This window comes from Elephantulus edwardii, unplaced genomic scaffold (assembly GCF_000299155.1).
Source record: "Elephantulus edwardii isolate Elephantulus edwardi_28Jun2011 unplaced genomic scaffold, EleEdw1.0 scaffold00303, whole genome shotgun sequence".
Classification (NCBI taxonomy): Eukaryota; Metazoa; Chordata; class Mammalia; order Macroscelidea; family Macroscelididae; genus Elephantulus; species Elephantulus edwardii.
Window position 1 is genome coordinate 2,142,451 of NW_006400053.1, and position 9,520 is coordinate 2,151,970.

Sequence of the window (9,520 nt, forward strand, 5' to 3'; positions counted from 1 at the left end):
AGATGTTCATTGAAATGAAAAATAAATAAATTAAAATATTTAAAAAAAGAATGGAAATCTCAGAATGCTTAATCATGCCTAGACCTAAGGCTGTTATGCCAACAGAACAAGGGAACACTGTTTAGTTCAAGATCAGGAAGGGTGTACATCAAGTTTGTTTCCTTTCTTCATAACTATTCCATTTGTATGATAAGAAAATCATTCGCAAAGCTGAACCCTATGAGGAGAAGTATGGCATTTAAATTGGAGGAAGACTCATCAGCAACCTGCATTATGCTGATGACACAACTTTGCTTGTGAAAAGTGAGGAGGCTATGAAACATTTGCTGCTGAAGATTAAAGACTATAGTCTTAAGTATGGATTACATGTCAACATCAAGAAGACAAAGATCCTCACAAGAGGCCTAGCAGTTAATATTAGAATAGATAAGACACAGTTTGCAAGGGTGATTCAACATAAAAAAACACACAATCAATTGATGCAGAAAAGGCTTTTGACAAAATTCAACACACTCTCCTGATTAAAACACTCAAAGAATAAGAACAGAGGGTAAATTCTTCAATATAGTGAAAAGTATATATACAAAACTAAGAGCCAATATCATTCTCAATGAAGAGAGATTAAAGGCATTCTCTTTGAGAAGAGGAACTTGACAAGGATGCCCATGATCACCTCTCCTATTCAATATTGTATTGGAAGTCGTAGTGATAGCAATAAGACAAGAGAAGGAAATAAAAGAGGTATCCAAATTGGCAAAGGGGAGATACAACTAGCTAAAGATGCAGATAATATGACTGTGTATTTAGAAAGCCCTTAAGGTACAGTGAGGAAACTACTGGACAGTGGACTAATTCAGCAAAGTAGCAGGATACAAGATCAACATCCAAAAATTAGTTGCATTTCTCTACAGTGACAAAGAAAATACAGAAAAGGAGTTAAGAAAAACAATACTTATCATAAGAGCTAATCAGAAGTTTAAATACTTAGGAGCAAATCTGACTTTGTTGTTGTTTTTTTACTGTCGGGTCAGGACTGACCCATAGCTGACCCTCCAGTGGGTTTTCGGAGGCAGTTAAATCACATAGGAGGAGACTGCCAATCCTTTTCTCTCTTAGAGGTTGGTTGCCTCTAACCACGTGCCTTCAGGATTTCAGTGCAGCTTTTTGCCATTAGGCTAAATCTATCTAGACACAAAATACCTATACAAAGAAAATGAAAAAAAAAAATACTACAAGAAATCAAAAAGAGACCTGGAGAAAAGGAAGAATATACTATGTTCATGTATAGTTTTTGTTAGGTTCCGTCTAGTTGAGTACAACTCATAGCAATTCTATGAACAAAAGGTCTGAACCCTGTTCCATCCTCACACCTCCTGACACACAAGAGCCCTTTGCAACAGTCACCACATCAATCCACCTGGGAGAGGATCTTTCCCTCCTTTGCTGACCCTCCACCCTTCTCAGCATCATGCCCTTCTTCAAGGAATAGCACCTCCTAGCAACATGCCCAAAACAGGAGAGGTGAAGCTTCATCATTCTTGCCTCCGAAGAGCACTCCAGCTACACCCTCTCTAAGACATATCTATTCATTCTCTTGGCCATTCATAGGATGTTCAGTGCTCTTTTCCAATACCGCAGGTCAAAGGCATCAATTCTTTTCCTGTCATCCTTATTAATTATCCAGCTCTCAGATGCATAGCAAGTAATTGGAAGGACTATGGCCTGAATCAGATGCTCCCTAGTCCTTGAACTGACATCACTATTTCTCAACAATTTGGAGAGATCCCTAACTGCAGTTTCCCCCAGTGCAATGTATCTCCTTATTTCCTGATTTCTGTTACCAATAGGAGGAGTCAATATTGTGAAAATGATAATTCTACCAAAGGCAATCTACTAGTCAAGGCAATCCCAATACAGATACCAATTCTATTCTTCAATGAGATGCAAAAGGCAATTTCCAATTTCATTTGGAATGGAAAGAGAATTTTGAATTAAGTACTCCTGAAAAAGAGAAACAAGGTGGAGGGCATCACACTCTCTGATTTCAAATCATACTATACAGCCATGGTGGTCAAGACAGTATGATACTAGTACAGTGACAGATAGTTCAGTGGAATAGAATTGAGAACCCAGAAATCAGCCCATCTACCTATGCTTAAATGATTTTTGACAAGGAGATGAAATCATTTATGTTAGAAAATGACAGCCTTTTTAAAAAAATGATGCTGGCAAAATTGGAAAACTATCTGTACAAAATTCAAGCAAGATCCACACCTTACACAATACTAAAAAAAACCAACTTAGAGTGGATCAAGAACCTAGGAGTAAAATCAAAGACTAAATTTTATTAGAGAAAGGCTTTGAAGACCTCTAGAAGCCCTAATCCATGGTATAAAGTATAAAGAGTCTTTCAAGCATAATGAAAAACTTACAACCAGGAGAGGATAAAATAGATGAATGGGACCATGTAAGAATCAAATTACTATGCACATCAAAAAACTTCTCCAACAGGGTAAAATGGAAAGCTACAAATAGGGAAAATATTTGGGAATTATATACTTGATAAGAGACTCATATATAAAATTTGTAGAATACCTCAGCACCTCAACAAGAAAAAGTTAAACAATTCAATCTCAAAATGGGCACAGGATATGAATAGATATTTCACCAAAAAAGACATTCAGCTGTCAAACACATGAAGAAATGTTCAAAATCCCTAGATATCAGAGGGATGCAAATAAAAACAACTGTGAGATATCATCTCACCATAGCAATAATAGCAAAGTTCAACAGAGCAGCAAATTATAAATGCTGGAGAGGCTGGGGAGAGATTGGAATCTTTATTTACTGCTGGTGGGAGTGTAAAATGGTGCAATCACAATGGAAGGTGGTGTGGTGCTTTCTCAAAAAGTTAGAAATAGAAATACCATTTGATCCAGCAGTGCCACTACTGGGAATATAACCTACAGAATCCAGAATCATAATCCAAACAATTATATACATACTCATGCTTATTTCTGCATTGTATTAATAGTGAAAAAATGGAAGTAATTTTAAGTGTCCACCAACAAATTAATGGATAGAAAAACTAAGGTATATTCATACAATGGAATACTACACAACACTAAAAACATTGAACTCATAAAATGTTACACAACTTGGGTGACACTGAAGGACATTATGCTGAATGAAATAGCTCAATCACAAAGGGACAAATACTACATAGCACTACTGCTATAAAGCATATCTGACATAAGTGTTTGGGAGGAGAATAGGATAAAAATGGATAGAAAATGAACATTTCATTGGAACAGATGAAAGAAAGAACTATTTAAAAATAATGTATTGTTATTTATTATACGTATGACAACAACCCAGAATAAAAGGTATAATGCAAATAGGGCTGGGGGAAGAGGGGAGGGAAATAATTGTGCATCAATGATTGAGCTGTTTTTTTTTAAATGAACTAGGGGAGGGAGAAGAGAGAAAAAGGAGGTAAAATGTGCAATAATGAATGAATGAAAATGTAACTCTTGTTTAAACTTTCATTAAAATCACAATGAAAATGAAAAAGAACCTTTATTAAAAAAGAACACTTAATTATGCTTATGTGAAATCTATGGGGTGTCAAATGACATAATGGTTACCCATGGTGGACAGTGTTTGGTGAAGCACCCAGTTTAAGATAGATTTGGAAGCAGGTGTGGCATCCACTTCCTAAACAACATGCCTCTGGAAACTATGAACTTTGAGAAATGATGATAGTTATAGAAAGGCTTCAGGTCTTGTGTTCATGGGGTTGCTATGAGTCATGCTCTATTTTATGACAATCAACAACATACATAGACCAAGAAGCTGTTGTCTAAACAGAGCAAGGAGCACTGTATGATTTAAAATCTGGTAAGGTGTGTATGAGGTCTGTACTCTCAATACGTAGTCTGTCTGTATGGTGAGCAAATCACCCTAGAAGCTAGACTTTATGAAGGAGAGTGCGGCATCAAGATTAGAGGAAGTTTCAACAACAATCCACATTATGCTGATCATACAATCTTGCTTGCTGAAAGTGAGGAGGACCTAAAGCCCTTGATGCAGAGGATCAAAGAGTGCAGTCTTCCTTATGGATTACATCTCTATGTCAGGAAAATAAGAATCCTCAACACTGGACTACACAACATCATGATAGGTGGAGAAATGAATAAAATTGACAATGATTTTATTTTACTTGGATCCATAGGCAACATCCTTGGTACCAGATGACAGGAGATCAGGAAATGTATAGCATTAAGAGAGTCAGCTGTCAAGGATCTCTCCAAAGTCTTGTAGAGCAATGATGTTAATCTGAAAGCTAAGATGCATCTATTTGATTCAGTCCACAGTCTTTCCAATCACAGCTATGCATCTGAGAGCGGGACAGTGAACAAGGATGACAGAAGAAAAAATTAATGCATTTGAATTGTGGTGTTGGAAATGAGTGTTGAATATCTCATGGGCAGTCAAGAGAGCAAACAGATATATGTTGGAGAAAGGGCAATCAGAATGTTCCTTGGAGGCAAAGTTGATGAAGCTTGGCCTCACATGTATTGGACGTGTTAGAAGATTCTGTTCTTTGGAAAAAAAATAACAGAGTTGGAAAGATGGAGCTGAAGATCTTCAATTAGACAGATTGATGCAGTGCCTGTGGCAATGTGTTAAAGTTGAGTCAGCGATAAGGATGGTGTAGGTTAGGACAGCATTCAAATCTCATGTTAATTGGGGTCCTTGTGAGTGGTATTTAACTTGATAGTTAACAGCATTTAACAGCAAAAAACATGCTTTTTGCACAAGCTTTCTGTAAACCTAAAACTTCTATGAAAAATAAAGTCTTGTTTTTGTTGTTGTTATATGTATTTACCTTCTGTTTTGTATGAGGTTGTAGTGGTTACCCTGATTTTGGAAAGAATAAGGCCAAATACTCCTATTGCCATGTGTGGAAACCTTGTTTAGCTTTTCAGACTTTGTTCAGAGCAACTCACAGATCCATTTACCCTATGGTGCTATTCTTGGCTGTACTTATTAGAGGTTTTTTTTGTTTGTTTGTTTGTTTTTTGTGTTGTTGCTTTTTTGTCTTTTTAATTTGAATTGCATGACTTCAAAGATTCATCAGATGCTCAGCAGGAGAATAATGGGCAATCTCCTCTCATGTGATTTACAGCCTCCATGCTGGAATGCCTAGGGGTTAGTTCTGACTCAGTGATATTTAACAACAATAACAAAGATATGATGAAATCCTAACCCATGTACCTTGAAGGTGACTTTTTGAGACAGTGTCTAACTCTGAAAATGTAACCAGTTAAGTACAATGGATTCTAATCCTAACTTACTTTTGAGTGGTGCACCATAAAATGAGGGAGATAACCAGGAAAATAGACACTTGAGGAAGATGCCATATAAACATATACCTACAAGCCAGGGAACGTAAAAAAAAAAATCTTTGGGCATGTAGAAGTAGAAACAGATAGAGAAGACTTTCCCATACAGTTGACAGAAATAGCATGGCCTTGCTGATGCCCTAGGTTCAAATTTTTCCACAATACTACAACACAATAAACAATTCTTTAAAGCCATTTACTTTGTGGTACTTTGCTATGGCAGACACCAGGAAACTAACACAGCCCACACTACTGCCCTAGCATTGGGAAATGCCACACGGAACATGGGAAGACCCAGCACTAAGGACACTTGTGTGTTTCTATTCAGCTTTTTGAAAAGCTGTGAGTTCTGTGATTTTTCTAAAGTTTTCTAAAGTTTTCATAAGTTATGTGACTTGCACAACTCACATCACTTCAAGTTTTTAACCTCATAATGATTGTCTAATAACTATGACCTTTATTGTGTTTTTCCAAAACTCTGTGTGCCATGGGGCATTGTCTTCACCTGTTCCTTTGATAGCCACATCCACTCCCCTCTCCTCCTTCGTTCACTGCCCAAGTCTCAGCTTCTCTGTGAAGCCTACCCTGACCTCTCTAATGGCACAAAACCACCTCCTTCCACTGTTCCCACACTCTTGTTTCCTATTCTCTGATCTATACTTTCTTTTATCATAGCATTTGCCATCTTTTAACCTAGTTTATACTTTAAATTTTATTTATTATGGCTCCTACCGTTGGAATATAAGCTAGTAATGTTAAATAAAATGATTGTCTCCTTCACTGCTAAATCCTAAATGCTCATATTAATGCCAAAGAAGATAGTAAATATTTTTAAATAAGTGACAAGTTAATTAAGCAATGCACAGTGTTCTTTTTCAGCTAAACATACTATAATTCTTTTATTTTTAGCAGATTTATTGAGATTTAACAAAGTTATGCAAGTATATTACTTTGCTCAGTGGAAGTTAAGAGTCACATAATTTATGTAATGTGAAGCCATCATCACAATTCCACATAATAACATTCTTCTCACCTCTAAAATTTCTTCATCATGGTCAGTCTGCCTATGTAGACCAAATTTTATGACTGAATTCTCTCTGTATAAATGTAACTTGTCTTAGAAGTTTATATAAATGCAATCACACAGAGAACACTCTCCTGGAACTGCTTTCTTTTTCTTAACATCATGTTTTTGAAGTCAATCCATAATATCTTATGTCAGTAGTTCATTTATAATTACTGAATAGCATTCTATTATGTAACTATGTATTTTATCAGCTCATGCAAATTTAAACTATGATACTGTGAACATTTGTATACAAATCTCTGTGTGAATGTATGTATTAATTTCATTTATCTAGATACCAGGGAATTGAGCAATTGGAGTATATGATAGTTAAATGTCATGCTGTCTCAAAAACTGCAAATCTGTAGTCTCCATTTTTGCACCATTTATGGGTGTTTCATATCTGAACGTATTCATCAATGCATTAGAGACAATGCTGTAGACTTAGTGGTAATCAGTCCTAACGTGATTTTGATTTGTCTCCTCCAAGAGCTAATTACTTGCTGAAAATAAGGAAGTCTTGAAGCATTTACCAACAAAGCACAAAGAAGACTAACACCTTCAGTATGGATTATATCTCAACAACAACAACAACAACAAAACAAAACAAAACAAAAAACATAAACAAACCCAAAATGTTAACAACAGGACAAATTAAAAACTCTAGAATAAACAGAGAAAACATTGAAATTGGCTGATTTTATTTCACCTGCATCTACAATCAATACCTATGGAAGGAAGAATAAAACAATGTATTGCATGGTGGAAATCTGCTTTAAAAGACCACTTTAAAATGCTGAAGAGCAAGTGTGTCACTTTCAGTAGTAAGGGAGTATTTCATCCTAGCCATGGTATTTACAATTATTTTTTTTAAATGTGAAAGGTGAACAGTGAATAAAGACTAACCACCAAAAAAAAAAAAGAATTGATACCTTTGATATATGATGTTAGAGTAGAATATTGACTTTCGAACACAACCTAATCCATCCTTGAAGAAGTAAAACTGTAAAGCTTCTTAGAAGTGAGGATGGTAAGAGTTCACCTCACATACTTCTCATGTGTTGTCACGGAAGGACCAGTTTCTGGAATAGGACATCATGTACAATAAAAAGAAGGTTAAGGAAAAAAGACTTCAATGAGATTAATTCATACAGAGACTGCAACAGTGGGCGTAAGTACAGTGGAGACTGTGAGGACAGTCCGAGGAAGGGGAGGGTTTCATTCAGCTAAACACAGGGTCGCGATGAACTGGGGCTAATTAGATGGCAGCTACAAGAACAAAGATTAACGACATTGAGCACTTTTTAATGATGATTAGGTATGCATATACCTTCATTAGAGTGTTATAGAATCTACTTTTTTTCTAAATAAAGTTTTTATTTTATACTGGTTTATTTACAGACTTTGCATACATTTTTTCGACACCGAATCTTCCCCCCACCCCTCCATCAACCCCTCAAATTGTGTAACCGTATGATTAGCTCCCTGCCTATTCTCACCCCTCTGCTTCTACTCTCCACCTCCCTTTGAACCTCATGCACGGTTTTTGCTAGTTGTGCTTCTATTTCTACACTAATGGTTTTATACATTTGTCTTTATGAGAGTGAATTAGTTTACTTAGCATAATGCTGCCAGCCCTTCCCAGGTTAGGAAGAGATTTTCATAATCATTGCTCCTGAGTGCTGCTTATAGTATTCCACCATGTGAGTGTACCAAAATTTCTCAATCCATTTAATTGTATTTGGACATTTGGGCTGTTTCCATGTTCTTCTTATGATAAATAATGCTGCTATGAACAATGGTGGACAAGTCTTCGTTTGTGCCTCAGTTTTTATTTTCTCGTAATATATACCAAGCAGTGATGAACCTGGAGAGAGGATGAAAGGCACTCAAGTGTTGAGGACTCTCCTTCATAGGGTCGCTATGAGTCAACTGCGACTTGACAGCACTTAACAACACTCACATCAACATAGAGAGAGATCAGTTGGCCTAGGGGACATAAAGCGATGCTACCAAGCCAAAGGTGGGTGACTTTTAATACGGAGCCCTCGAGCCTGTTGTCTTTCATTGTCTTTGTTCAAACATTCTTCTAGTTTGTATAGCCCAGGTGTGTCCTCTTGCCGAACAGCTGTAACTTGTGCTTGCTGGGAGGCTGAACACTGTGACACTAATGTGTCAAATGCGTTAATGGCTGGTTACCCAATGAGGACAGTGTGGGGTGAAGCTCACAGATTAAAACAAGCTTGGAAGCAGGAGCGCCATCCACATCCATAATAACTTGCCTTTGGAAACCCTATGAACCTGGAGAGAGGATGAGAGACATCCAAGCGTTGAGGACTCTTCTTCACAGGGTCCCTATGAGTTGCCTGTGACTTGACACTACTTAACAACAACAACAACAACAGCCTTTGTTGTTATGTACTGTGAAGTCAGAACTAAGTCATAGTTGACCCTCCAGTAGGTTTTCAGATGCAATAAGTCACTCAGGAAGATATTTCTCACCTCTCTCCTATGAAACACTCAGTGAATTAGAATTGCATGAACTTGGGTCATCAGCTCACCTCCTCTCCATTAAATCATTTTTGTAATATCATTTATCTCTATCATTTTTTGTAATAGTGTTTAATGATTTTCTTGGCATATATCTTAGGTTACGACAGAAAGGTCAAAAGAGAGGTTCGGCTCTGAGAAGCTGAGGTTGGGCACCTCACATGACAGTCTTCAGACTACCCAGTCCCATCCTATTTTCTCAGGTAATCAGAGACGCAAAAAGCCTGCGACCTCCGTTCTGGCAAAAAGGTCAAAACAGAGGCTCGACTCTGAATAGCTGAATTTGGGCACCTCACAGGGGCAGCCAGCAGACCAGGCAGAACCACCGTATTTTCTCAGGTAATCGGAGATACCAAAAGCCCGCGAAATCCGTTCCGGCAGAAAGGTCAAAACAGAGGCTCGGCTCTGAATAGCTGAAGTTGGGCACCTCACAGGACAGCCAGCAGACCCCGAAGACCCACCCTATTTTCGCAGGCCATCGGAGACGTAAAAAGCC